Source organism: Phoca vitulina, unplaced genomic scaffold, assembly GCF_004348235.1.
Source record: "Phoca vitulina isolate PV1807 unplaced genomic scaffold, GSC_HSeal_1.0 scaffold38, whole genome shotgun sequence".
Lineage (NCBI taxonomy): Eukaryota > Metazoa > Chordata > Mammalia > Carnivora > Phocidae > Phoca > Phoca vitulina.
Genome location: NW_022589741.1, coordinates 3407082 through 3435064, shown reverse-complemented (window position 1 = coordinate 3435064; position 27983 = coordinate 3407082). Strand labels below are relative to the sequence as shown.

Below are 27983 nucleotides of genomic sequence, written 5' to 3'. Positions count from 1 at the left end.
TATAAAGAAACTGAAGACGATTTTGTTTGGTGCCCAGAGAGGGCAGGGATATGGTGAGTGAGTGACGAGGCTGAAGAGGAAGTACAGAGCCAGGTCCTAGAGAAAGAAGAGTGTGGATTTGGTGCCTCATTCTAAGGCTGACAGGAAGCCACCTTCCTGTTCTGAAGCATACAAGGAGAATAATCTGATTTGTGGTTTTAGAAGGCTAGCCGCTGTGTGGGCTAGTAATAGATCCTGGTGAACTTGAGAGTCAGTATTATAGTAAGGCAGGCAGAAACTGTTGCTAGGTTAGAATTCTGGGTTCGTGAGGATGGAGAGAAATACATGGACTCAAAACATATGTAGCAAGTAGAAGTGATAGGCTTTGGTGATTAATTACACCCGAATATGAGGCAAAATTCATGTCTCAGTCTCTCACTAAAGCAACCAGCTGAATGCCGGCTGGTGTGTTCACCATTCATGAGGTGGAGTAAAGCTACGGAAGGATTAGTGAGTCTAGCTTTGGACATAACTGAGTTTGAGATGCTTGCAGAAATTTCTATTTCCAACTTTGGATGTACATACCCAATTAGGCAGTTGGGTTTGTACATTCAAAGTTGGAGATAGAAATTTTCGATTTACAAAAAACAAATGGTCTCTGAATTCAGAGGAACAGACACAAACATTTAGGAGAAACATATAGAGGGTGGCTAGCAAAGTCACCTTAGCAAAAAAGGCATGAGAATAAGGACAAAACCAGTATAATGTCATATCATAGGATCCAACAAGGAAAGAAGGCACTTCAAAAACAGAGCAGGCGTCGTTAGTACAAATGCTGCTAGGAGCATCACGCAGGAGAAAGACACAAGTCATCGGAAACCAAAGAAAAACCAAGTAATGGAAGAAAAAATTCTTGAAAGCACAAAGAATAGATCTATTCCATATTACCTCGGAGTCTATTAACATCTATTTGTAAATAAGCTTCAGTTTCATACATGCATCACATTCATGAGTGGTCTTGTCACTTCCATCTGCCTGTGTACCATACGCTAATACAGTATCTTACCTAAAGCAGCGTCCCATCCAATAGCATGATGCTGAAGATACCATTGGTTATGATTATTTTCTGAGACTCTGACAACTCTAACAATGAGGTGCAAATGTGTGAAGCTGTATGAACTCTTTCAAACATACAATGATGTTACCCTTTAGGGTAGTTTTCCTGTGTTCTGAATTTACTCTAAGACATTGATTTAGGCACAAGAAAGAAGATGATATGAGACGTAAGATCTAAAGAAGATGTTTAAGTGTGGAATACACAATTTGGACATTTAGACACATCAGCTGAGATAACAAATGTGAACACAATGCATAAACTATAAAGTACTATGTGATTAATAGTGAGAATGAGGCAGACGTTAGTCATTCTTTTCAGCTGCCTGATCTCTGAAATGCTTGCCTGTGTTTGGGGAATTCACCACCTCATGAGTCTTGGAGCCTGAAAATGCCACATATTGTTTTCCCAGCATCCCTGGCAACTAAGCGGTGGACTCATGTGCCAGTGATCAACTTATTTCCCTCAGCTCCAAACCTACTTTTCTTTTTGTGTAATATTGGCTCTGCATCCTGCTTTGTGATGCTGGATCCTGTTAACATTCTCCTTTGCCGGATGGTGGGAGGCAAGCCTTCATCAACAGAGGATACCAAGTGATGAGCAGACATTCCTTTGGCCTGTGGTCCTCCTTTGTTATTTTTCTATGCAGGGGTCCTGAGAAGCTCCATCAGCACCCCTGGCCACACTCTCCCCACCGGAGGCTTCCAAGCATCTCCAGACCACCAGAATCCTCCAGCAACACCTGGCTACTTCTATAGACCTGCACCCCCTCCACACAACAGCAGCTTGGAATGCTTCCAGAGATCCAATTCTGCTGCTTCACACCCTCCACTCCACAGATGTGTTCTGGCCACTTATGGAAACCAGCACTGGCCTGAGACCTCTGGCAAGTTTCTTTGCCACCTGCAGGCTGCAATTTCCTATGGTAGCTACACTCCCTTCGAAGATGTCAATTTCAGCTGTGGCAGGGCACCTTCTATTCTTTAATTCTTATCGTTTACTCTTCCTCAGCCTTGGGATTGTAGCTATTCTTTTGCACTTGATGATTCTGGACACCTTAGAGTCCTCTTGCATGCCTTTTACGACTTAACTTCCTTCTACTAAGAATTCATTATATTAATTCCCCCCTGCAAATAAACTGTGTGGTTTTTGACTCATGATTAACTAATATAGGTCAGGATCTGGATTCTGCCAGTCCAAGTAGGCATTAAAGATGCGTAGAAGCCCAACCATAGGATGCTGTCCATGGTGACTGTCAGGTTTTAGCCCCAGCAAGTTTCTACTGCAAGAGGCTGTATGCTGCGTAATGGTGCATCTGTCCTCACTGGGCCATTTTGTGGTCCATGTTGGCGATATTCATGTCTTGTTCTCCTAGATCTAGTTAATCAGGCCTCCTGGCATTTCTGGAAAGTACTTAGTAACTTTTTAAGGAATTCTTCTTTGACTTAAATGAGCTATAATTTCTGTTTCTGTTGCTTGCTACTAAGAAGACTGTTAAAAATAGCTAATATTTGAGTGCTTAAATTGTTCAAGCACTGTTTTAATCACTCTCTATATATTTTCACATTTAATCCTCATACATATCCCACAAAGTATTGATTATTCACATTTTATAAATGAGGAAACTATAGCTTGGAAAGAGAAGATCTGTCCAAGTTGGCAGAAATGAGTAGGAGAGATGACAGTCAAATTGAGACACTGATTTCCAAATCTGGTGCTCTTAATTGCACCTGCAGACATCCTCTTTATTATTTTTGTAACAACAGTGTGATCAAATATGGAGTTTTATTTTTCTCCAATGACACTGTGATTATATTTGACTGTCAAGCTAGGCAGAAAAATCTACTTCTGTATCATTAGTGTTCAGACCCAGAGCTCAAATTTTATTGAGCTTTGGGGCTAAACTGGGTCAACTATTTTCCTAAGTATCTTTTTCTGATCAATTCTTACCCATTTCTCATAGTTCTATAAAAAAAGCTGATATTATTGGGAAGTCTGAGTGAGATAATTATTAGTTTTCTGTCCAGTGAATGGTCTAGATTAGGGAGGAGGAAGGAGTTGGGGTTGAGGTTAATCTTTACTAAAATTAAGGGAAATAAAGTTAGTAGAGAGTAAGAATCCTATAACCTGCTTTTCTCATGGTGTGGATAATTTCCCTTCTTAGAATTTACATATCCTGACTTTCTCAATTGTCCTTTGGAACATCATGTTATTAACTTACTACAAATGCTGACCAATCATTAGTTTTCATTAGATATGTTGATATCTTTTATTCTTGAAAAATAGCAAAATTTATGTTTTCATTTTAAAAGGGTAATGATGTAATTCAGTACGTCATTCTTTAAGGATATTAGTTCAAAAGGCAGCTTAAGGGAGCTAAATCCTCAGTCTCTGGACCATTTTAGAAAAAGGCATGGTTTAAACAATTTAAAGAGCCCATTATACTCAGCCACATTTTAAAAATTGCATAATTTGATTAAATTGACATTTAAATGTCAAGTACTTTTCCAGCATTTCCTTTCTCATGATTGCTCACTGCTGAGACGTTTGTGGGTAATTAGGAGGATTTTCTCCCCCTCTTTCTTTTTTCATCCTTCTATCTGTTCAGCCTTATTCATTGACAGATTCCAGTGTCCAGTTGGTTTTTTCCTGGAATTGAACTGTGGCGTCACTATAACTGACCTGCTATAGCTCTAAAAGTTTTAATGTTTAAGTGAAAAATCATTTAAAATATTCATTTAAATAAGTTGATTTATAGAAGTGACAAATTTAACTGTGTGACTATGTTTGGTGGTGATATGATGTCATTATAAAAACAGGTTTAGAAAAGCATGCAAATTTGGTTGAAAAGTTTAAATTTTTAAATATTTACTTAAATTTTTACTTTTCCATGTGTATCATTTAATGGACATGTAGTATACTTAGGATATCTTCATAAAACGCACAGACTGTTCACAGCTGTAGCTAAATTGACATACAATTGCAAGGAAATACAAATTAAATGATACTATTATAACTTCTGAATTTAGAGATGATTTTAAAGAAATAATAGGGAATACTGGTCAACGCATGAAGAGACAGGAACTTGTGTTTACTGCTGATGGAAACATAAATTTGTATAACCTCTAAGGAACACAAGATATTTTGGGGTGCCTGGGTGGCTCAGTCAGTTAAGTGTCTGATCTTTGCTCAGGTCATGATCCCAGGGTCCTGGGATCGAGCTCCACGCTCAGTGGGGAGTCTGCTTGTCCCTCTCCCTCTGCCCCTAACCCTGGCTCGTGCTCTCTGTCTCTCTCTCACTTAAATAAATAAATCTTAAAAAAAAAGGAACACAGGATATAAATACCTATGAACAATCTTAAAATCTTTTATACCAGGTAGTTTCTAGGAAGTGATCTGCAGAGACTAGTACAGAGAGGTATCTCATCTCAATAACACAGCAATAGAAGGAAATTGGAACTTCCTAATGTCACAATATTGAAAGATTTCACAGTATTATTTCAAATTAGGAAAGACAGTTGAAGAATATGTGCCAAGAAATCAAGACAAGTTGTCTTTGAGCAGTAAGTAGAGGAAATTTTTATGTATTCTTTTGTAATTTCAAGCTTATAACAAGTTTATTAGAATAGACATTCATTACCCTAAAAATTAGGAAAAAGTAAGCTTTTATTTTGAGTGCAGGAAGATAACAGCTGGTTCTTCCACAGACCGGAAGCGGTCTTTGAGCTCGAGATCAAGTGCTCCCCAACATCTTAGCTGGAGCATATCCTGAGCCATGTAAGCTCTTCTGTCCAGTACTGATGGGGGGGGAGGCTGAGACTTAGCTCACTGTGTTAATAGCTGAGGCAGAATGTTCCAGGCAGAAGAGAGAAAAATATAAAGGTCAGGATCGATAATTGCACAAGTAGTTTGTGCAATTACTTGTTTAAGTTTTTATTTTCTGTTTGGTTGTGAACCCCACTAGGCGGGGCTTTCTGCAGGGATCCGTCTGCAGCCCTTTGCACAGTGCTCTTCACCCTTAATAAATATTTGTAGAATCAATGAAAGAAATCCAATTATAGAATATTCCTTAATGTGCCTGTTTGAGTCAAGGTTCATAGATTATTTTTGTAAACAACAAAACACATGTTCCCGGATGTTATGCTGAGAATAGAAATTAAACTACGAGAGTCCTTGAATCTGTTGATTTCCTCCGCCCGTTTGTGAGCAGGGAAGAGAGAAATGAAAATTCAGGCAGAGGGGAAGAGGAGGGGACAGGGGCGTTCCTGCTTGTTCGTGGTGCTCAGAAATAAGTCTAATCCACTAACAGAAGAAACAGAATTTTCTCCCTCTTTAAATCATTCTACCTTCTGTAGTAATCTGTCCCTAACAAAGGTTATTTTTGCACTGAACCTCAAGGGGTCCCTTAATTAGCAAAGGCATTACCTAGATGTAAAAAGCCCCTAAACATAGGCCCCAAATCACAGTGTAATCAGTTAGAGGAAAAGCCAGGAGTGGGTCCCAAATCCAGGACCAAGGATCCAAAGTCAAGAAGGACCCACACCAGGCAGTACCACCTGTGGAAGTGTGGTCTTCAAGTCAGACTGCCCCATTCCCACTTGACTTCCGGAAACCAGCATCTCCTTCTGTTTGAAGCTATGGATAAAGCCCAGAGGCCAGTGAGCCAGTGGAGAGCTCCTATCCAGGCAACCGCCAAATACACTTCGTGCCTGACATCGCTGGAGGGAGTAGGACAATATTCCAGAGGAGCAGCCTGAATCCTACAGTACCCAGGTTGGAGATTTATCTACCTAACCTGCCTGCATGCTTCTCAGAGATGTGAACAGTCACATGACCGTACAGGAACCAGCCCTAATGCTGGCTCAAAACACAGAGGCCTTAATGACCAAGCAGGTAAAGTGAGTCAAGCAACTTGGTTTTAAGTCAAGACTAGCCACTTCTTATTCTGCATGGTCCTTAAACATAGCATTCAGTGTGATCTCAAGACACAGGCATATATTGTTTACACCTCCATCATTTTTACCAAGACACACACCTTTTTATGTTTTTTGAAAAACCCCAAATTTGCTAGGCCTAGTATTTTCTTTTTTCATGTGGATGTACTCATGGACACAAGCAACATTTCACTTTCCTTTTAGGCTGACTTTATGAAAACACAGCACAAGGACGGTGCAGGGTGCACGAGGCTCTGGGCAAGCTGGAAGTTCCTGGCCGCGTGAGGTCAGTAGCTTGCTGCGTGCGACTCTGCTCTCACCAGGGACCGCTGGGCAGAGATGTTGGCCCAGCAATGCGGCATCTCAGAGAGTTCCTGGAAAAGCCAGAAGCTTGGCATTTTATGAGCAAGCTCACAACTTAAAAATATTAGCCCGTAATTAAAATGAAATAATGACTGTTGGCAGAAGAAAAAGCTTGAAGCTCGTCTGGAGGCATGATGTGGCCCAGTGACACAATTTTGCACCATTGGTGTAGAAAATCAGAAGAGGCTCTTTTCACAGATGGCGAGTGAATATATTTTGCAACACATTAAAGACTAACGTATAATCGTTAGTTCTGCTTATGAGCAATCTTAAAATGAAAGAAGCTGAGAGAAAAACTGATTGGCAGATTTTTATAGTGATGTGAGCAAATGCGGTTTTAAAGGATGCTAGTTGCCGTGAACAATACAGTATAGAACAAGAAACCCTCCACATTTGTAGTTTCAATAGTCATTGTCGGGAACATTATCCAGGCCAAGTCAGGCTCTTTCTGTCCATCAATAATTTTCTCCCGCCCTTAGCCAAAGCTCATCTGAGTTGCTGGTGAAGAAAAAGAAACAACTTTATGGTATGCATTTACTCCCTTTACTCAAGTCCCTCAAGGCAAAAACTGCCATGAGTGATGAGGGCTTCCTCATTAGTTTTCAGAATAAACTTATCATGCATGCTTATTTTTAAAAGAAAGTCCGTCTTGAGTGCTGGTTACGTGCATGCTGCCCACTCTGCCACGTCCTGAGAACTATATAAGCTCAGTTATTGCTCTAAACAGTTCACAACTATGCATGCATTTCTGCCTGCTCAGAATTCTCCAGTGAACTGCTGCTAATATTTACAACACTTTGGAGCATACATATGCACAAAAGAGAGTTGCTGGTTTGCTGAGGGGTATGTGCACCACAGATCAGGAATCCTAAACTTCCAAAACATTGTGGCTCATGGGAAAGCTTTCTAGTTACCTGATCGTTCTGATAATTCCTAATGCCGATCACAATTCTCTCCAGCGGACGTGATGAAATGACAGGGAAGGTGGAGAATTATATATAGTCATTGCTACCCTTTTGGTTAAAACTGAACTCTTTGCAGCACTTTCTAAACTTACAGTTTAATAAGTGAGCACCTAGACCAGGTACCAATGTCTGAAGAGGTTCAGCTTGCCTGTTCTAGAAATCAATACCATGGAATTGTCATTAGCCTCCTTCCTAAAAATGACTCAAAAAGAATTCCTCAGATCTTGTGATGAGCACTGGGTGTTGTATATAAGTGATGAATCACTAAATCCTACACCTGAAACTAGTATTACACTGTATGTTAACTAACTGGAATTTAAATAAAAACTTGAAAATAAAAAGACAGACAGAAAGAGACAGAGAGGGAGGGAGGAAAGAGAGAGAAGAGAGATTAGCTGTTTAAGAATTAGGGCTGCAACACTGTTAATGCCTCAGATACGGAGCTCAATGACATGCCTGTGATGTAAGCTCATTCAAGTGTAACTCCTCACCTTGTGTCCCCTTGCTCGTTCCAAACTCCTAAGTAGGCAGCTGATTGAAATTGACAAGAATTCTGCTCTAGGAGCTTCAGCAAACACAAATCTTTTCCATTTCAGTACCCTAGTAGCTCAAAGGAATGAGCTGCCAACAGAGCAACGGAACAGAAAGGCACATATGCATTCCCTGTCCTTCCATCAAGCCCATGCGAACAGTAAACTCAGCCCTTCGTATTAGCTCCTTTCAAGAGGTGTGAGTTCAAAGTACAGCCACTACTTCCAAAACTAAAGAAGACCTCACCCGGACCCTGGATATGCATATGATTTGGCACGAAAATAATCAACTCTATTTTAGGTGTGTGGTCTTTTTAACTCTCTGCTTTTCAAGTTTCTTTCAATGAATTGCTTTCTCACTGCAGTGAAGAGTATGCAAAAATATATACTTATATATATATATATATATATAGAGAGAGAGAGAGAGAGAGAGACAGAGGCAGAGACTTGCCTGCACATTTTAATATCAATAATCCCTCAAAGAGATAAATATGTTATCTCTGAAGATCTTATCTATAATTCTTTATGAATGATGACATTCTGTCATATCACAACCTGTGACATCTTCCATACTTTTTAAAAGAATAATGATACTGATCGTTAATATTTGCATTGCATCATGTGCCTTAAAGGGCATGTTTACATGTGTTAGGTGATTGCTCCATCTGCAGAGGGCTGAATACAGTTTCCTCATTTTTTTCTACATGTGTTATCATGGTTCAGTGATAGTTTTTTTCTTGTTATTTACACTGGCTTCAAAATCTTTGAAATCTTAACCTGCCACACATACCCATTTGCCCACCCACCCATCCATCCATCCAACCAAATCTGTTGACATGGGCTTTATGCAAAGCATCATCACTGAGGGGGGAGAGAGACTATACTTATGCTACCATGTGGCTGGTACTTCTGCACGGAGTCTTGTACTGGTATTGGTCATTGGTGAATTACACCATTGATCTAATCATGCCCATTTAAATAATTACACTCTTGAAATCTTGGCAAAGCTCAACTGATTTCTCCCTCCGTCAATGCCACACATGTATTCTACATACTTGTTTGATGACAGTGAATTATGTACATTGGTTTCAATATTCAAAATATTGTAAGGCTACATTTACTTTGTTCACATATGGGGTATATATCTGAGGTGAACCATGGTACATAACTTCGGTTTTCACTTTAGTACACACTTAAGCAATAATCCATCTCTTTTTTTCAGGAGAACAATGCCTGCATTTGAATATTCTAGTTGCTCTGACTCAATTTTATATCCACTCTTTATTGTTGGTCTTACCGAGATGACCTGCAAAGTGGGGAAAATACACTATCATGGCATTTGTATTTCTTTCCCCCAGGATGACTATTCTTCCTTTCCAAGAAAAGAAACTAATTCATGATGATGTCTTTTTAGGAATTCAGGAACATATGTTATTGGATTAATTAAAGAGAGTCGTTCGGGTAGAATCTCACTGTAGAAGAGAGTGAAGGTTAGTTTTATTTCATGTTCTTTAAGAATTTGTAATGAAGAATTCTTTAAGAGAGTAACTACTAAAGTATCTCAGGTAAAAGCAAGAGTCCCACTTACATTTTTTTTTTCTTTTTACCTTTTGTTAACTAAATAGGCTGTATTTATGGTCACACAGAAACGTTACCTGTCATGAAGCTTGCCATGATCTGGCATGGAAAAATTAATTTTAGAAAGGTGGCTCAGGGGACTGCACAGCCTCATTCTATAGGGTTAAAGAGAATGCCAACCTCATTTTCAAAATAAGGGGGAAAATATTCACTTGTCTTGGATATTCCACAGATTAGTGAATAAATTATCATGGAGAATTTTGCTAAAATAAATATCTATATAAAACGGAATAATAAGGATTACAGAGAGCAGGGAAAGGAAAAGATTCAGTTTCTTATTTTATGGATTAGAGCAACTGCCTATCAAGTGGTAAAAAGTGAGAACAATTTGCTTTTTTGGAAAGTAATGCATCAAGGTAATTTACATTATAATGCAGTATCTTCTCTAGTTCAGTACTGAATTACAGTCCGTCTGAGTGTGAATTTTTCAATCACTCCCCATTTTTACATAATTTTTACTCTCTGCTTCATACAGGTATTTCCACTGAGTTATGAAACCTCATAACATGACATGTATGGGGAAAGTGGTATTGATGTTAAATACAAGGATCGTCTCTGGGGACCACACGGGGCTGCACCGGCGTGCTGCTGACACTGTACGGGCGAATACAGCACACCTACACGTCACCGAGGCCTCTGGGAAACCGCCCACCAGCTCCACCCTAACCAGTCCCTGCACCTCACATTCTAGTACAGCATAGATGTTTTAGGTTTTCAGTGACTGTAATAAACTTTAATTTAGGAAACTAAATTTTCCACTCTGGGTGTTTTGTTTTGTTTTTGAGAGAGAGACAGAGCGCCGGTGATGGTGGTGAGAGTGGCAGTGGGGGAGGGGCAGAGAGACTATCAGGTAGACGCCCTGCCTAGTGGCAAGCCCGACACAGGGCTCCATCCCACGACCCTGAGATCATGACCTGAGCTGAAATCATGAGTCAGACACTTAACTGACTGAGCCACCCAGGCGCCCCTAAATTTTCCATCCTGTTTTAACCACTGTATGATCATTTAAAATTATTAAAATTAGGGAAGTTGAGAATCCAGCTATAACTACAACCTCTGAAAGTCACTTGAAGGGTACACCTTACCAAAGGCACTGTAGAAATAAGTGAATTATTTTGCTCTATTACATAAGTAGGAGTATTTTCATTGTCTTTCTTCTATGCCCTCACTGAAATATACATTTATTTATTTATTTTGAGAGAGAGAGGGAGAGACTGCTCATCAGTGGGGGGAGGGGCAGAGGGAGAGAGAATCTCCAGCAGACTCCCTGCTGAGTGTGGAGCCCAATGTGGGCCTCAATCTCATCACCCTGAGATCATGACCTGAGCCTAAACCAAGAGTCAGATGCTCAACCAACTGAGCCACCCAGGCGCCCCTGGAATTTACATTTACTCATAGCTAAAATATGTCCCACAGTATAGAACGGTGCCCCACCGATATATCATTCAATGGATTCTGAAACCCTTGTGAATACAGCTGAGGTTCTTGCATAAATGGAAAAAGAGATCGTTGTAATGGATAAGAAATTTACAAGAAATTTCAATCACCGTCTAATAGAAAAATAATGCTTTTTACTATGTGCAAGACTACTTGTGTTTTAAGTTTATATCTGTGGTGCAGTCCACTAACACCTATCCTCCTCGTCCTCCTGGAACCGAGGTGCGCCACGCTTCTGGGCCTCATCTGGTTACTGGTGACTGAGCGAGCAAGTCCTTGAGACGATGTGAGTCCCTTGCAGGTGTGCCCAGCTGCACCTCCCAGGTGCACTCTGCACTTTTTTGCTGGCAGCTAATGGCAGATGACCAGGATGCTTTCACAAGATGCTACCACAAGATGAAAGGATCCTGGGTCCCCAAAGACCAAGCTGAGGGAAGCCGTCCCCCACTGTGGAGTTATGACCTCTTTTATCGATCCTTCAATGTTTGAGTGTTTTTGTTCCTGTAGCTTGGCCTCTTCTAACTAGAACAGGATTATACTGAGTCCTTTATGCCTGTCAAACGTCCAAATATGTTCCGTATTCTAAGGCCTGGCTCAAACCCAGTATCTTCTGTGCAGCTTTCCCTGATGCTCTCATCTTGATGTGAATGAGCTCTTCCTGACTGGATTTCTCATACTACTCCGTCGACTATTAATGGAAGTAAAACATCTACCTGTAAGCTTGCTGGCGATCAAAACAAAAAGGGAACATGAACAGTTACAAATTCTTACTTCCAGTGGGGAGAAAACGTACCATGTCGTGGATGGAAGGAAAGCTTTCCCTAATGTTAAGTCCTTAAAAAAGATGTTGCAAACATGAGACGTCATGTAGGGAAGGCAGTGATATAAAAGAAATATATTCGGGGCACCTGGGGTCTCAGTCAATTAAGTGTCTGCATTAGGCTCAGGTCATGATCCCAGGGTCCTGGGATTGAGCCCCGCATCGGGCTCCCTGCTCTGTGGGGAGCCTGCTTCTCCCTCTCCCTCTGCTGCTCCCCCTGCTTGTGCTCTCTATTTCTGACAAATAAATAAAATCTTTAAATTGAATAAATAAATAAAAGAAATATCCTCAACAACATGCCTAAAGTGAGTGTAATTAACGGATCTGATGGTAAGGTAAGTTATAGCACTGTTTAATTATAACCACTGCCATGTCTGGCAGCTCTGCAGGGTGCCAAAGTAAGACTTAGTTAATACATAACTGCCGTATTTTGTTTGGCCTCAATCCAAAAATCAGACTTGTTTGACCGAGCACTCTTTAGAAATTCTCTGTGAAATATAGTATCTGTGTATCAGATTTTTTTTTTAAAGATTATTTATTTATTTATTTAACAGAGATAGAGAGAGAACATAAGTAGGCAGAGTGGCAGACAGAGGGAGAGGGAGAAGCAGGCTCTCCGCCGAGCAGGGAGCCCGATGTGGGACTCGATCCCAGGACCCTGGGATCATGACCCGAGCTGAAGGCAGCCGCTTAACCAACTGAGCCACCCAGGAGCCCCTGTGTATCAGATTTTTTAAAAATAAGAATTATACAGCAACCGATTGTGGTTGTGATTGTCATCAAGTCTGCCCTTGATTGCAGCAAGTTCTGAGTTGTTGTTGTGGTAAATCCATTATGTGAAAAAACAAAAAAGCACATGGTTTGACTGTTAACCTTCAGTGTCCAGTAGGGAACCTAATCGGGACTCTTTACTAATAGAAGGCTCTCAAAGACACCTTTTGGAGGTGTCAGAATACAGTCCTCTCCCCAACCACCCACACACACAGATCTGGGTTTGTTCCAACTTAAAGCCTAAAACTTGCTTAGGACCACAGAGTTCTTCTGTACCATGTAATCATATTACATTTCTAAGGCAGATGATAATGCATTTCAATAAATATCTGCATTGGTATGTCTGGTTTGAACAAAATAGATTCCTGATGAATTTAAATAAAATACTTACTTGGAAATACAGCTCTTAGGATGGGTTTATTGTATATGAACCAACTACATTTTGTATGATAATTAATTTTTTATAATTATACCAATCTTATGTCTGATAATATTCAGATACGAGGATCAACTGCTGAGGTGATTACTGCTAATTTGCGTCAGAAGATTGTATCGTTATTTTTCTATGGGGACCTGTCCACCTACTGATTGTAAAAGCAGTCAACTAGGTCATACAAAAGTGGTATCGGGGGCACCTGGGTGGCTCAGTTGGCTGGGCGACTGATTCTTGATTTTTGCTCAGGTCTTGATCTCAGGGTCTTGAGATCAAGCCACCCTTCAGGCTCTGCATTAAGCATGGAGTCTGCTTAAGATTCTCACTCTCCCTCTGCCCCTCCCCTTTGTTTCTCTCTCTATCTCTCCCCCTCTATCTCAAAAAAAAAGAAGCGGTATCAGATTGTTAAGATACTAAGAAATTGAATTCAGTCTAATTTTATGACACATTCTCTAGTACGATTTTTTTTAAAGATTTTATTTTTAAGTAATCTCTACACCCAACATGGGGCTCGAACTCACAACCCTGAGATCAAGAGTCACATGCTCCACCAACTGAGCCAGCCAGGTGCCCCTAGGACAATTTCTTTTATATAAAAATTGCACCAATAACTTCGAGGCTCAATTATATGTTAATTTTGTTTTTATTTGCTCTTCAAAGTTTAAAGCACTTGCTGATTAATTTTTGTAATTCTTAGTTTAAAAATTACTAAAATAAGCTTGAGATAGTCAATTACGAAAAAGCAAAAACACAAAAAGCAGAATCAGACCTATAAATACCCAGAACAAACTGATGGTTGCCAGAGGGTGGGGGGGAGGGGAGGGCAAAACAGGTGAAGGGTTATGGAAGGAGTAAGTCACAGGAGTAAAAGGCACAGCAGAGGGATTATAGTCAAGGATACTGTAACAGCATTGCATGGTGACGGATGGCAGCCACACATGTGGTGAGCACAGCCTACGGCAGGGAGATGCTGAGACACTATGTTGTGCTCCTGAAACTAATGTCACATTGTGTGTCAACTATACTCAGATAAAAAATAAAAGAAAGTAAAATAGAAACACCTAAGAGACTTATTCACCCCCAAAATTACAATAAAAATTGATTTTAGTTTTTATCAAATGTCGCCTCTAAATAAGAATGTTTCTGTAAATTTACTTTGGAAGTTGAGACATACTTTCTACAATTCTCACATTCAAGAAGTTCAAATAATATTTTGTAAATCCTAAATTTTGTAGTCTTTGTCTCCAGGCCTTTCTGAGGTTAGCGGTTTCTATATTGTGATGGTAACAAACAAAATGAGCTTAGCTCGGCTCTGCAAGAAGTACTACGCTGGGCACGAAGCCTGTCAGTGCCCATGTAATTCTTCCCCTCCGCTTACTCACTACCCGTCCTCTGGGTCAGTGGCTAATAATTTTTAAGTTGTCCTTTTGTTACTTCAATGGCCTCAAGCTACTTTTAATTTCATTCTGGTTCTGTTTGTGCATCTTTAAAATAGTTTATGATCTTAATTAGCATAAATTAATTAATAATTCCTGAAGGATTTTCCCTGAGTAATTTAACAACAACCCTAAATTAAAAAGCTTCTCGTATGAGGCAGAGAAGCAGGTCGTTGAAAATTTATTGAAAGATTCTATCCCCCGCAGATCATGCAGGAAAGAACGAACACAGGCAGGTAAAACTGGAATGTATAATAGGTGATGGTGTTTTTGTAAACTAAGCATGACTTCTATTTATAAAAGCATTAGAGAAAAATTTGAAGAAGATCCCATAATCCTATCATTTTAGCAAATGATTTCATTTTGTAAATTTCCTTTGTGCGTGTGTCCATATGCACACGATTAAATGTGTTCAGAATATTTTTTCTATGTTATATTGCAATAGCAACCTGTTACTTAGAAGAGCTTTACTTAGATTTCTAAAGATAAATACTTATTTTTACATCTCCATCATGAAACTCAACAGCTCATCATATATTGAAAAAGACAGTAATATTTACCTTTCTAAAATATTTTTCAATTTAATGTATGGTTTCTCTTTATGAAGTCATTTTTCCAGTGCTCTTTTCTTAAAAAAAATATTATTATTTCTTTTTTTATACTATGCTCACACTTTATGAGCACTCGCTAGTTATAAGGAGTGGCCTGAGGCCAAACATACTTTTAAATCTGGACTACGATGACTTATTTATAGATAACTCACTCAAAGCTTTCTCTATGTTAAAAAAGAAAAGAAAAAAAAAAAACTCACCTAAAAAGAAAATATAGGCAATAAACTCTTGGACATTGGTCTTTGCAATATTTTCTTAGATCTGTCTCTTCAGGCAAGGGCAACAAAAATAAACATAAACAATTGCGACCACATCAAACTAAAAAGCTTTTTTGCACAGTGAAGGAAGCCATCAACAAAATGAAAAGGAACCTACTGAATGAGAAAAGATATTTGCAAATGATATATCTGGTAAGGGGTTAATATCCAAAATATATTAAAAACTCATGCAACTCAACACAATAAAAATAATCAGATTAAAAAATGGGCAGAGGATCTGAATAGAGATTTTTCCAAAGACCTACAGCCGGCCACAGAGACATGAGAAGATGCTCGACATCACTAATCTTGAAGGAAATGCAAACCGAAACCACAACGAGCTACCACCTCACACCTGTCAGGATGGCTGGTATCAAAAAGACAAGAAACAACAAGTGTCAGCAAGGAGGTGGGGAAGGGAGCCCTGTGCACTGCTGGTGGGAATGTCAGCTGAGGGTCAGCAAGGAGGTGGGGAAGGGAGCCCTGTGCACTGCTGGTGGGAATGCCAGCTGAGGCAGACACTGGGCAAAACAGTAGGGAGGTTCCTCAAAAAGTAGAAATAGAAATAGCTTCCAATCTAGCAATTCCACTTCTGGGTATTTATCCAAAAAACCCTACAAAATGCTAATTCTTGAAGACACATGCACCCTATGTTCACTGCAGTTATTATTCACAATAGCCAAGATACGGAAGCAACCTGCGTCCATCGATAGATAAATGAATAAAAAAGATGTGGTGTACCTAAACAATGGAATGTTACTCAATTATAAAAAAGAAATGAGATCTCGTCATTTGTGGATGGAGTTAGAGGGTATTATGCTAAGTGAAATAAGTCAGACAAAGAAAGATAAATACCATATGATTTCACTTATATGTGGAATCTAAAAAACACAACAAACAAACAAAACAGACTCATAAATACAGAGGACAAACTGGTGGTTGCTAGGGGGAAGGGTGGGAGGGTGGGGGAAAGAGGTGAAGGGGATTAAAAGGTACAAACTTCCAGTTACAAAATAAATAAGATACAGAGAAGTAAAGTACAGCATAGGGAACACAGTCAGTAAGACCGTAATAACTTTGAACGGTGGCAGATGGATGATTGTGGTGAGTATTTTGTAATGTATAAAATGCTGAATCCCTATGTTATACATCTGAAACTAACTAACGTAACATGTATGTCAGCTATACTTCAAAAAAAAAAAAGAGAAAATCATAACCCCTTGAAAGTAAAAGGAAAAAAGAAGTCTATATTAAAAAGATTCATTATATATGATAAAGGGTACAAGTAATGTGATTTTTTTAAATTAAGCTCAGCAAATAGCTTAAATTAAGCTCAACTAAAGTGTTGGGATAATCTTTTCACTGGGAAGTAAACACGAATTGACTTTGTAATTTTCATGCATGTAGGTGGAACTTCTGCATTATTTATCCTTTTTCCATTTCTATGATACTTTCTCATTCCAAATAAGATTAAAACATCAGTAAATTTAAGAGCTGACAATGCATGAATAAGAATATAGCTATAGATCTTTTCACTTCCCTTGAGTTTGTCTTCAGTAACTGAAGGTTTTTCTTCAAATATCTAGAGAATCTACTTTGGACAATTTACATGAACTAGATATGCCAGCTCTTTATCATGGCAGGAAAAATCCACCTCTGCTTTCCAGTGTCTTACAGGATGTTGGCCATGGAGCACAAAGAACAAAATATGTATTATTTAGTAAGGTTGGCTTTCTTGATAAATGAGAGTAAATTGAACCCATTTTTCTAATTATTCATAACAATTATTTATATCTATGTAATGATATCTAACCCCTAACATTGACGTATTTTAAAATTGCATCTTCTCAAACACTGTTGGGACAGACAGTAGTTACACTTGTGAGCACAGCACAATGGACACAGAAGTAGAATCACTCTGTTGTACACCCAGAACTAATGTGACACTCCGGCTCTACTAACACAAATAAATAATTAAAAAGTAATAAAACAAAAGATAATAAATTAAAAATGCTGTGATAGAACGAAAGAAGCACCAATATTTATCTCCTGCCAATTATCTTCACAATATTTTACATTTAATTTTCACAACTTTGCAAAGTAAGTATCGTGATATCTCCATTTTCAGATGGCGAGACAGCCGTTACAGAGGTCTTCATAACTTGCCCAATATCCCAGGTTTTGGTAAATTGCCTTGCCAGACCTTCCTGGTTCCAAGTCCTAAGGAAAGGTGTCACATCTTAAAAATGTAGCAGCAAGATCGCCTATAACATCTAAATCACGGAACATGCTTAACCAATTTCTCTGAAATAACCTCTCTTTACGTCCCTGTATCACTATCCATGTAACAGTGCTCAGAGTGAAAGAAGAGTATTTTATTTTCCAAGAGTGGTTGTTATTTTGTTCATTTTCATATTATTTCCCAACAGGAATACATAGATAAACTCCATATAAATTAAGTTCTATAACATGAGCAAAAGTCTGGGCAAACTAAAACATGTGTATACTATATCACACAAAGGAACAATTTCTTCTTCTCTTCATAATTTTATCTCTGGAACACAGCTTTGAACCAAATGAGGTGAATACATTTGAGGCACACAAATGAGATATATTGTATATACTTTCAGGATGATTCTGTCTGCTTCAGCAATGATTCCCTATATTGGGATCTATGATCTTCAAATAAATAGATTAATTGGTGTTTGTTTAATAATGTGGCCAAGAAAAAGACATTTTATTATAAATAATTCTGAGATCTCAGTACTGATGACTTTACTTAGTTTTGCTTCCTTAAAAATAATAGTAAAGAAAAATGAAAATATAGCCCACTTATGTGTTACTATCAGCTAAATTTGATTCATTAAAAAAAAAAAAAATCCACATACACTGTATTCAGTACTCAGCATTGAAACTCTTTCAAATAATTATCCAGGAATCCTGTGAGGTGAGTCCTTTACTCCATTTTTTTCTAGGAAAATGAGGCTTATATTTGTGCCCATGTTCAAGGCTCATAGACCTGTTACTGCTAACTGGTCACCCTGGAATTCGAACCCACGTCTAAAGGGTCCAAGTCCTATTTTCTCCCTCCAGACATTTCAGTGTGGTGTCGCATGAGAGGTACCTGTAAATATTTCCTGTGTGCATAAAAGAAATAGTAATCTAACTTTTGATTTGTTGACATGAGTTTAGTTTTCATTATGTCGCACAACGACGTTATAATTAAATGTAAACTTTGCTAAATAAGCTGTAGATGGACCTCTTCATAATTTAGCCCATTATTTCATGGACTCAAATATTAAAGAATCAGACTTTAGCAAAAGCATTCTAACTGGAATAAAACTCTATTTGTTTTATCTTCTACAATGGTGTATCTTTGCCATGATTATGCCTTTTTTTATTATAGAAAATAAAAGCAGTAAAAACTGTGATTAGAAAAGATTTCTTTTCTTTTTTTTTGTAAACCCATAAGGCATTTTCTGATTTAAACAGTTGAATCATTCCTTACTTTTTTCAGAATTTTAAATTTTGCTCTTGGAGTTTTTTTGTTTGTTTGTTTGTTTGTTTTTGGTTAGAATTTTGGTCTTTATCCCAGGAGCAATTAGAAGCTACCGAAAGTTTGAAAGTTGACCTTAATTTTTTTGTTGACGGTATTCTTTTTTATTTATTTCTTTTTTTATTCTGTGCTGGGTTTTTTGTTGTTGTTGGTGGGGTTTTTTTTTTAGATTATTTATTTATTTTTTATTATGTTCAGTTAGCCAACATACAGTACATCATCAGTTTTTGATGTAGTGTTCAATGATTCATTAGTTGCGTATAACACCTAGTGTTCATCCCCACATGTGCCCTCCTTAATACCCATCACCTGGTTACCCCATCCACTCCCCCTCCCTTCTGTAACCTACCATTTGTATGGACATGGATGGAACTGGAGGGGATTATGCTAAGTGAAAGAGTCAGGCAGAGAAAGACAATTATCATATGGTTTCACTCATATGTGGAACATAAGGAATAGTGCGGAGGACCCCAGGGGAAGGGAGGGAAAACCGAATGGGAAGAAATCAGAGAGGGAGATGAACCATGAAAGACTCTGGACTCTGGAGTATTTTTTATCTTGTACCACTTTCCTTTCACGTGTTTCAAATAGAAAATCTCCTGAGGTAGTGCACTCAGGGGTCAGAGATTTTTCTGATACTAATACTGTGAAGACCACAACTCATTTTAGAGGCCTAGTCCATGAGGCTAGCTAGCACTGCTTCCTACAGATAACGCAAGATACAAAGAGCAAGCCAGTGAAGTAGAAGAAATGCTTCTTTTTACTACAAAGAATAAATCAGGGAGAACAGGACTCCTCACCCATTGGCCCCAGGTCTCATGAAGGCAAAGTATTCCACGGTGAGCTGGCCTGCCAACTGTGAAATTTTGTCAGTCAAAAACTAGCTTCCCCACGGATGCATCTGATAAATATAAAATAAAATAAAATAAAATAAAATAAAATAAAATAAAATAAAACAAAATAAGACAACATCAGTAAAGATACGCCCCCTGTTTGGGATGACAGTATTAATCGACAGTCTTTCCAAGTTAGAGGATAATTCTCACTAAAACTTGGCCTCCTGCTCTGGTTAATAAATGGCAAGAATATCCACCTGTTGTGCAGCCCACAGATCTGGGTGTCTTTCTTTCTTTCTTTTTTTTTTCCTGCAACACATAATACTTTAATAATTAGAATGTCAAGTGATGACCTTATACCAGAACATATTAAAACTTTACGAATTTCACATGATTTCTAGAACAGAGCATTCACCCAAGCAACATAACCTAAAGCTCATCACTATTTGTTTGACAGGGCCCCCAAGTAACTTAACATACCAAATAAAAAGGCCTAATGAGTCAAAAAGACTTCATTTACAATTCAGATCTCGGGAAGTTTGTCAAAACCCTCAGAAAGTTATAAAGCACATGCCTAAATAGGATTACAGAACATTACAATGGGTGTCTTTCTTTAAACCTCCTTCTGCTCTCTCCAGAATACACCCCCTTACATCCCACATTATCAGGTTTTGTTTTACTATTTTTCTTACTGTTCACTTCTTCCACTTCTGTCTACAATGTTGACCTCTTCACCCAAACCAGCCTCCAAAGCTATCCTTTCCCTCCCTCCTTCTCTCTTTTGCAGTGTTTCCTAATTTGGCGGTCTGACATCTTCACACGTGGCAGAAATACCACTGACACTTCTGTGTGTGGAGGTGTGCGATGCTGGCAGGTCGTATGAACTGGGGGTGTCAACTTCAGTCACTGGTCAGGATGATGTCTGCCAGGTTTCTCTACTGGCAAGTAAGTTATAATTTTTCCCTTAATAATTAAGAAGTATTTTGTGGAGAAATACCCAGAGATGATGAAAATATCCTGTTTCTCATCATAATTTCACCTATTAATTTTAGCATCATCAATAATTCTTTCCTGCAACAATTATTACTGTGTCATTTGCCTGACGGTGATTTTCTGTTTGCATCCTTCCCTCATTATTCATTGCGACTGTACTGGAAAGAAGAGCTCTCTCTCCTCCCCACTTATTTACTTACTCAATTATTTACTGATACCAGTTGGGACTGATGGATATTTATCGTATTTGATGGTTGTCTTACATTATAACCATTATTTGTTGTTTTGCTCACATCGTCCCCGATTTGGCCATCGGTAGCTTCTTCAAGTTGGCTCCTGAATCCTTCTCGCATGCCTCACCAGTCATCCTATAAACACTCCCTTGCTTTCTGACACCACAAGATGATGTTGTCTCATCCTATATTTTTTCTGTATTATCCCTGTAATCCGCCCTTTTTCTAAAAGTCATTTTCCTTTAATTGTAGAATGATATCCAGAAATTAAGATGTGGACGCCAGGAGTGTTCACTGCTACTGGAATGTTCTTGCCTCTAAGTGCTCTCAGGAAATACATGTATGGACATGCACATGCACATATACACATTTGTATTTCTTTCTATAACTAAGACTCTGTCTATACATTAAAGCCATGGGCCCATAACTTATTCCTCTGATTTCAGTCCAGCACCAGAGGGCTTCTTCCAGCTTTTCCCCTTTTCTTATTTGTAACTTGGCTCTTATTGCTTACAATATATTTACCTATCTGCTAAATCTTAGTCTGCACAGAAAGTACTTCAGAATCTCCAGTTAATACATTTGTTAAAAACAAATTTACAAAATACAGTACAGGGCTGGTGTGGGGTATATATTTGCGTATGGTATGCAATCAAAATATTGTTTTCCTGTATTACTCAAGTTAATTCTTTTCTTCTCTATCTCCTTCCATAAGGTTGTGTCATTCATTTATAACTTATATATAATATATATATTATATATATATATTCATTTCTTTTGCAGAAGTTAGTGGATAAACATGTATTTTCACATTCCCCTTTCCTTAGTACCTAAACAATAGCAGACTGTAGACACTTCCACAGCGTGTTTTTTGTTTGTTTGTTTTTTGGTGAATGTATAAATAACCTTGTATTCGAAAATACAAAATAAATTATCTGTAGGCATGGACAATGACAGTGGTAAATCATGATATGTTGGCAACTGAAACTAGAAGCTGATGATTATAGTAAATTTCTTAACATCAGCCAACCTTTTCATTTTCTTTAACTGACTTCTCTGAAATTACTGGTGTGGAACATTGCCCTGAGCATCCTGTCAGAGTTTATTAGTAATGGTGAAGCACTATTCTAGAAAGCAGGACATATTCCTCCCTGACCACTCCACTTACCAATAAAACAGTTCTTATAACCTTAGTTGGATCGATGATTCCTTTCTCCATCACATTCACAGAATCTCCAAGCAGAGCATCACAACCAACTTTGGAGGAACTTAGCATAATTAGCTCAAGTATCAATGATCCCTTCCATACCTATATTCTTAGCAATGATCTTTGCAAGAATTTTGAGTGTTCTTTTAATAATTTCTGTATCATTAAAAAATATCTTCATTGCTGGAATTAGCAAGTCTCAGACTAGAATGCACCGAAGCAGAACACGACCCCCTCCCAGAACAACGCCTTCCTCCACAGCATCCCATGTAGGGTTGAGTGCACCTGCAGGTCTTTCTTCCCATTCACTTCCACATCGCTTTTCCCACCAACCTTCAGCAGAGCTACTCCATCTGCAAGTTTTTCAAGATATTCATTCAGTGTTTCCTTTTCATAATTGCTGGTTATGATATGCCATGGCTCAGTGATTTCCTGCATAGGTTTTTCAATTTGAGCCTATTATCTTTTCCTTTCCAGTAACACAGCTTCATCTTTGGTCACAGTGACATCTCCAACTTTTCCTAAGTCATAAAGCTGAGCATCATCAAGATGTGGGGTCAACTTCTCTTCTCTGAACATTGAACCACGAGCATCAATAGCCTTGTGTTTAAGTAGGTTTTTCTATTGTCACCAAAACCTGGAGATCTGACTGCTCTAATCTGAAGACCAGCTTTTAGCCTATTCAAAATGAATGTGTTTAGAGCTTGTTCATTAACATCTTTAGCAATTATGACCAAGGGCTTACAAGGAGCATTGGCAATTTCAAGGGCAGGTGTAATGGACCAGACACTAGACATCTTCTTTTCACTCAATATAACATAGGCATTCACATTTCTGAGCTTTTGATGTACACAAAGTATGGAGAAACAATCAAACTTCAATTTAATAATTTATAATTCATCATTCAGTGTTTCCCATCTTTTGATGGGATTACATCCTTCCTTTCAATCTTTTCCACCGTACCAGAAATGATATTGCCAATTTCTCTGTTTGCAGAAATCACAGCAACCTAAGCAATTTCTTTGGGGCTCAACAGTTTTGGACTGCTTCTTAAATTCAGCAGCTACAGCGTCTACAGCTAACATCACAGCTTTTCCAGTCTCCACTGGACTAGCACCTTTGCTACCCTTCTCCAAGCCTTCCTTGGCAAGATAGTACACTGATATGGTAGCAGTGGTGGTGGGTCTTTGGCCTTGTCATTTATGTTACTGGCAATGTCTTGAGCAAGCATAGTCCACATATTGTTACATTTACCCTTTAAGTCAACTGACTTTGCAATGGTCACACCATACTCTGGGACTTTTCATCCACTAATAATCACTAGTAATCGGTCCAGGATCTGCTCACAGGTCTACTACACTTGGAAGCATTAAGGCTCAGACATCTGCACCAAATTTTACAACATTGGCATAAGCCTGAGTGAGATGAGGAACAAGTGCCCTGGACAGTGGCCTCATCTGGTGAAAGACAGTAGGTCATCAGAGCATTTCGGCAAGGAGGCTGTGGGCGTGAACCCGGACAGGCAAGGGAGAAAGTCAGGGCACACACAGCAATCAACCCATGTCCCCTCTCTGCACCACTCCCTCTGCGTGGGCGACTGTCTGTGTGGCACAGCAGCTTCCATGCCCTCCCGGTGGCCCAGGACTGGCAGTCCGCGTGCACCACACTCACTTTTTAACGTTGTCTTGGAAATTACCCCATATTATTTCATTGGGGTCTTCCTCATTCTTTCCCACAGTTTCTTAGTACTCCACTGGGTGGATGCACCATACTTTAATCAAACACTCTCCTGTGTACAAGCATTTAAGTTGTTTCCCTATTTTACAAATCAAATAATGCTATAGGGAAGAACCTTGTGCAAATCTACTGTTGGAGGTGTATCTTTTGGAATAGATTCCCAGAAGTGGGATTGCTGGATCAAATGATAAGCACATGTACGGTCTTGTTATGTATTGTTAAATCTCCCACCAGAAGGACTGTGCCGGTTTGCATTCTCACTAACAATCCAGGAGAGTCCCTGTTTACCCACAGCCTTACCAAGAAGATACGTTGTCATACTTTCTAATTTTTCCCCATCTGATAGCTGAGAAATGACATTATTTTAATTTGTATTTTTATAATTATGTTTCAACTTTAAAAAAATATATAAAAAGCCACTTTTATCTTTTTAAAAAAATATATGTGAGCTTCCGCTCATGTCGATTTCATATTTTACCATTTACCATTTACCATTGGGTTTTCAATTTCTTTTTCTTTGGTTTTAAGAGTTCTTTATACATTAAGAATATTAGCCCTTTGCGTCACATGTTGCAAATATTTTCTTCCAGTTTGTCAATTGTCTATGATATGGTGTATTTTTTTTTTGATTTTCATGTAGTCCAATTTATCAATGTCTTCTTTTATTTCCTCTGGAGTTTGAGAAATAGAAATTATTTTCCCAAACTGAGAATAAAGAGAAGTTGATCTCTTTATTCTTCTAGTTCTTACATGTTTTCATTTTTTTCTGTTTAAATTCCTGATCTATTTGGAGTTTACTCTGGTATAAGGTATGAGAAACGTACCAAATTTTATTTTTTTCCAAATGGTTACCCAGATGCTCTACAACCATTACTTTAAAAGTCCAGCTTTGCCCCAGTAATACCCCAAAGATATTACCTATATCACAGAGTATACTTCCTTACGTACTTAGATATATTTCTGGGTTTTCCATTCTGTTCCCTGGTCTCATTGTGTACTCACAAGCCAGCGCCACACTCATTATGGATACTTTGAAGTACATCTTTACACCTTTATATCTTGGCAGCAGGGGAGGCTAATATCCCCTTTACAGATTTTCTTTTTCAGTGTTTTCCTGCTTCTTCTTGGATGTTTGTTTTTCCATATGAATTTGATTATCAGTTTGTCTTCCATCAAAAAAACCCAAAAAACTGCTGTTATTTTGATAAGGATTGCATTAAGTTTATAAATTAATTTAGGGAGAACTGACATTTTTATAATATCGTATAATCTATTACAAGAGAAAGGGATGTCTTTCCACTTGTTCAGGTCCCCTTCTGTGTCTTTCTATGTTTTAAAGTTTTTTACAAAGTTCCTTATCACACATTTCTTTTTAAATCCTTCATCTTATTTGTTGTAGTTGCTAAAGGGGCTTTGCCCCACTCATCCACATTTTTCTTTCTTAGGGTACTTGAGAAACTTGCAGCAAACATCCATGTCCTCCTCCAGTCCTTTCTCTACATTTGATCCAGAGTGATCTTTTAAAAATGTAAATCTGCTTATTTTCTTTCAAAGTGTTTGAAAAGCTTCTACATTTATTAAGATGAAGACTATGTTCCCAACTGGGCTTCACAAGTGCCCCCCTCTTCTGGCCACTTTGTGGGCTTTAAGCACACTGGCCACGTTTCTGTCTATGGGGCCTTTGTCCTCTCCCCGCTCAGGCCCTAGAGCAGGCGGAACAGCACGCCGGCCCAACCCTTCTAGCCAACGTCATGAAAAGACCTGGGGAGCGCTGACCTGGGCAGCCATGGGTGAGAGAGACATCTCAGAAGTCTAGCCTCTCAAGGGGAGGTCCTCGCATGCCACTGGAAAAAACCATGTACATATGAGTGTGGGTGCAGTGGAGATGGTAGGAATAACCTTCCCAGTGTTGGCCCCTGCCACCGCAACAACGCATGGAGCTGAACTATCAGGTGATGGTGATCAGTCCCATCAAGGATAGGACGGCGGTGAGTGAGTGCCCATTCTTTCCAGCAGCACCCAGAGTACTGGGGCAGGACCTTCATGACTGGGAGCAGGGAGGAGATCTGCCAAGAGGCAGATAAGAATATCAAAGAGCATTACAAGGATGCAGTTCCTGCTGTTTGCGCTCAGGACTTCTACAGGAAGTCCTCCCATGAGCCCCTGGAAGTCCCTCACCTGAGGATCTCCCTACCTGGTCTGCAGGCACCCTCAATGCCCCAAATGCTAAACACACACTGAGTGGGCCCCTTGGGTGCGCTCCTGAGTACAGCAGCTGAGAGGCAGGGAGAGCGCTCAGAAGCAGGCCAGGGTCTGTGGGCAGGGGAGAAACCGTAAATTTGAGCCATAGTGCCACCTTCTGGAAAATAAAAGAGAGGTTTCTAGTGGCCTGACTGGTAAGTTGTAAGGACCTGAGAAGACATAAAAACTTAGGAATTCTGCCACAAGAGGGAGCAAGGAGAGTGGCATGTACCCATACAAAGACAGAGAAAACCCCAGATAATAACAGCACCAATGAACAGAATACCCCTACCTTAAGGTAACTAGGAGAGACTTTTGCTATTTCAAATGCAAGACAGCAGTGTTAAAAATACAAGGAACATGAAAAATCAAGGAAGCATATTATCACAATGATAATAATTCTCCAATAACCAAGCTCAAAGAGTGAAATTTTATGAGCTAGCTGATGAAGAATTCAGAATAGCTGTCTTCGAAAAACTCAATGAGCTACAAGAAAACTCAGAAAGACAATTGAACAAAATCATGAAAAAAAAAAACCACAGAAATTCTGGAGCTGAAGAATTCAGTGAATGAAATGAAAAATGCGACAGAGTGCATCTGCAGTGAGTAGAGCAAATGGAAGACAGAATAGGTGATTTAGAGGATAGGAATTTTGAAATAACCCACTTAGAGGAGAACAAAGGATAAAAGTACAGAAAAGAGAACATCTATGTGATCTATGGGATTCCATCAAAAGAACAAATATTAGACTAATCAGGGATCCAGAACAAGAGATGGTAAAGGGGGTAGAATGTTTATTTAAAGAAATAATAGCTGACAGGGCGCCTGGGTGGCTCAATTGGTTAAGCAACTGCCTTCAGCTCAGGTCATGATCCTGGAGTCCCAGGATCGAGTCCCACATCGGGCTCCCTGCTCAGTGGGGAGTCTGCTTCTCCCTCTGACCCTCTCCCCTCTCATGCTCTCTCTCACTCTCTCTCTCAAATAAATAAATAAAATCTTTAAAAAAAAAAAATAAAGAAATAAAGAAATAATAGCTGACAACTTCCCAAACCTGGGAACAGAACTGGACATCCAACTTCAGGAAGCTAATAGATTATTATCTCAATGCAAAAAAACCTTCTCTAAGGCACACAATAACAAAACTGCCAAAAATCAAAGATAGAGAATTCCAAAAGCAGCCAGAGATTAAAAGATTATAACCTACAAAAGAACTCCCATTAAACTATCAATATAAAGGTATCAGCATCATATATAAAATAAACATACAGAAATCAGTAGCACTAACAATTACATACTAACAACAAAACATCTGCAAAAGAAATTTAAAAACTGCAACATTCATGGAGGGCCTGGGTGGCTCAGTCAGTTAAGCGTCCAACTCTTGATTTTGGCTCAGGTCATGATCTCAGGGTCATGAGATCGAGCTCCATGTCAGGCTCTGTGCTGGGCATGGAGTCTGCTTAAGATTCACTCTCTCCTTCGCCCCTCCCCCACTTACCACCCCCCCTGCTTTCTCTAAAAAAAATATGACATTCATAGTAGCATCAAAAACAATAGAATATTTAGGAATTTAACCAAGGAAGGGAAAGAGCTATACAATGAAGATGACAAGACTTGGAAGAAAGAAATTGAAAAAGTCACAAATAAATGAAAGGAGATCCTGTGTTTATGGATCAGAAAAAAAATAATATTGTTAAAAGGCACATACTACTCAAAGGCATCTATAGATTCCATGCAATTCCTATCAAAATTCCAATGGCACTTGCCATAGATATGGAAATAAAACTATCCTAAAATTTGTATGAATCCACAGAAGACCCCAAATCGCCACAACAATCATGAGCAAGAACAGAGCTGGCGGCATCACACCTCCTGATTTCATACTATCCTAC

General features: G+C 38.9%; 1 protein-coding gene and 1 pseudogene across 12 annotated transcripts in view; both read right to left on the bottom strand.

The window, feature by feature from the left end:
* The window catches only part of GRIA4 (glutamate ionotropic receptor AMPA type subunit 4), a 578537-nt gene that overhangs the window by 240320 nt on the left and 310234 nt on the right, over nt 1-27983 (bottom strand). The window lies entirely within an intron of this gene.
* On the bottom strand, nt 19837-24202 carry LOC116646878 (annotated as a pseudogene).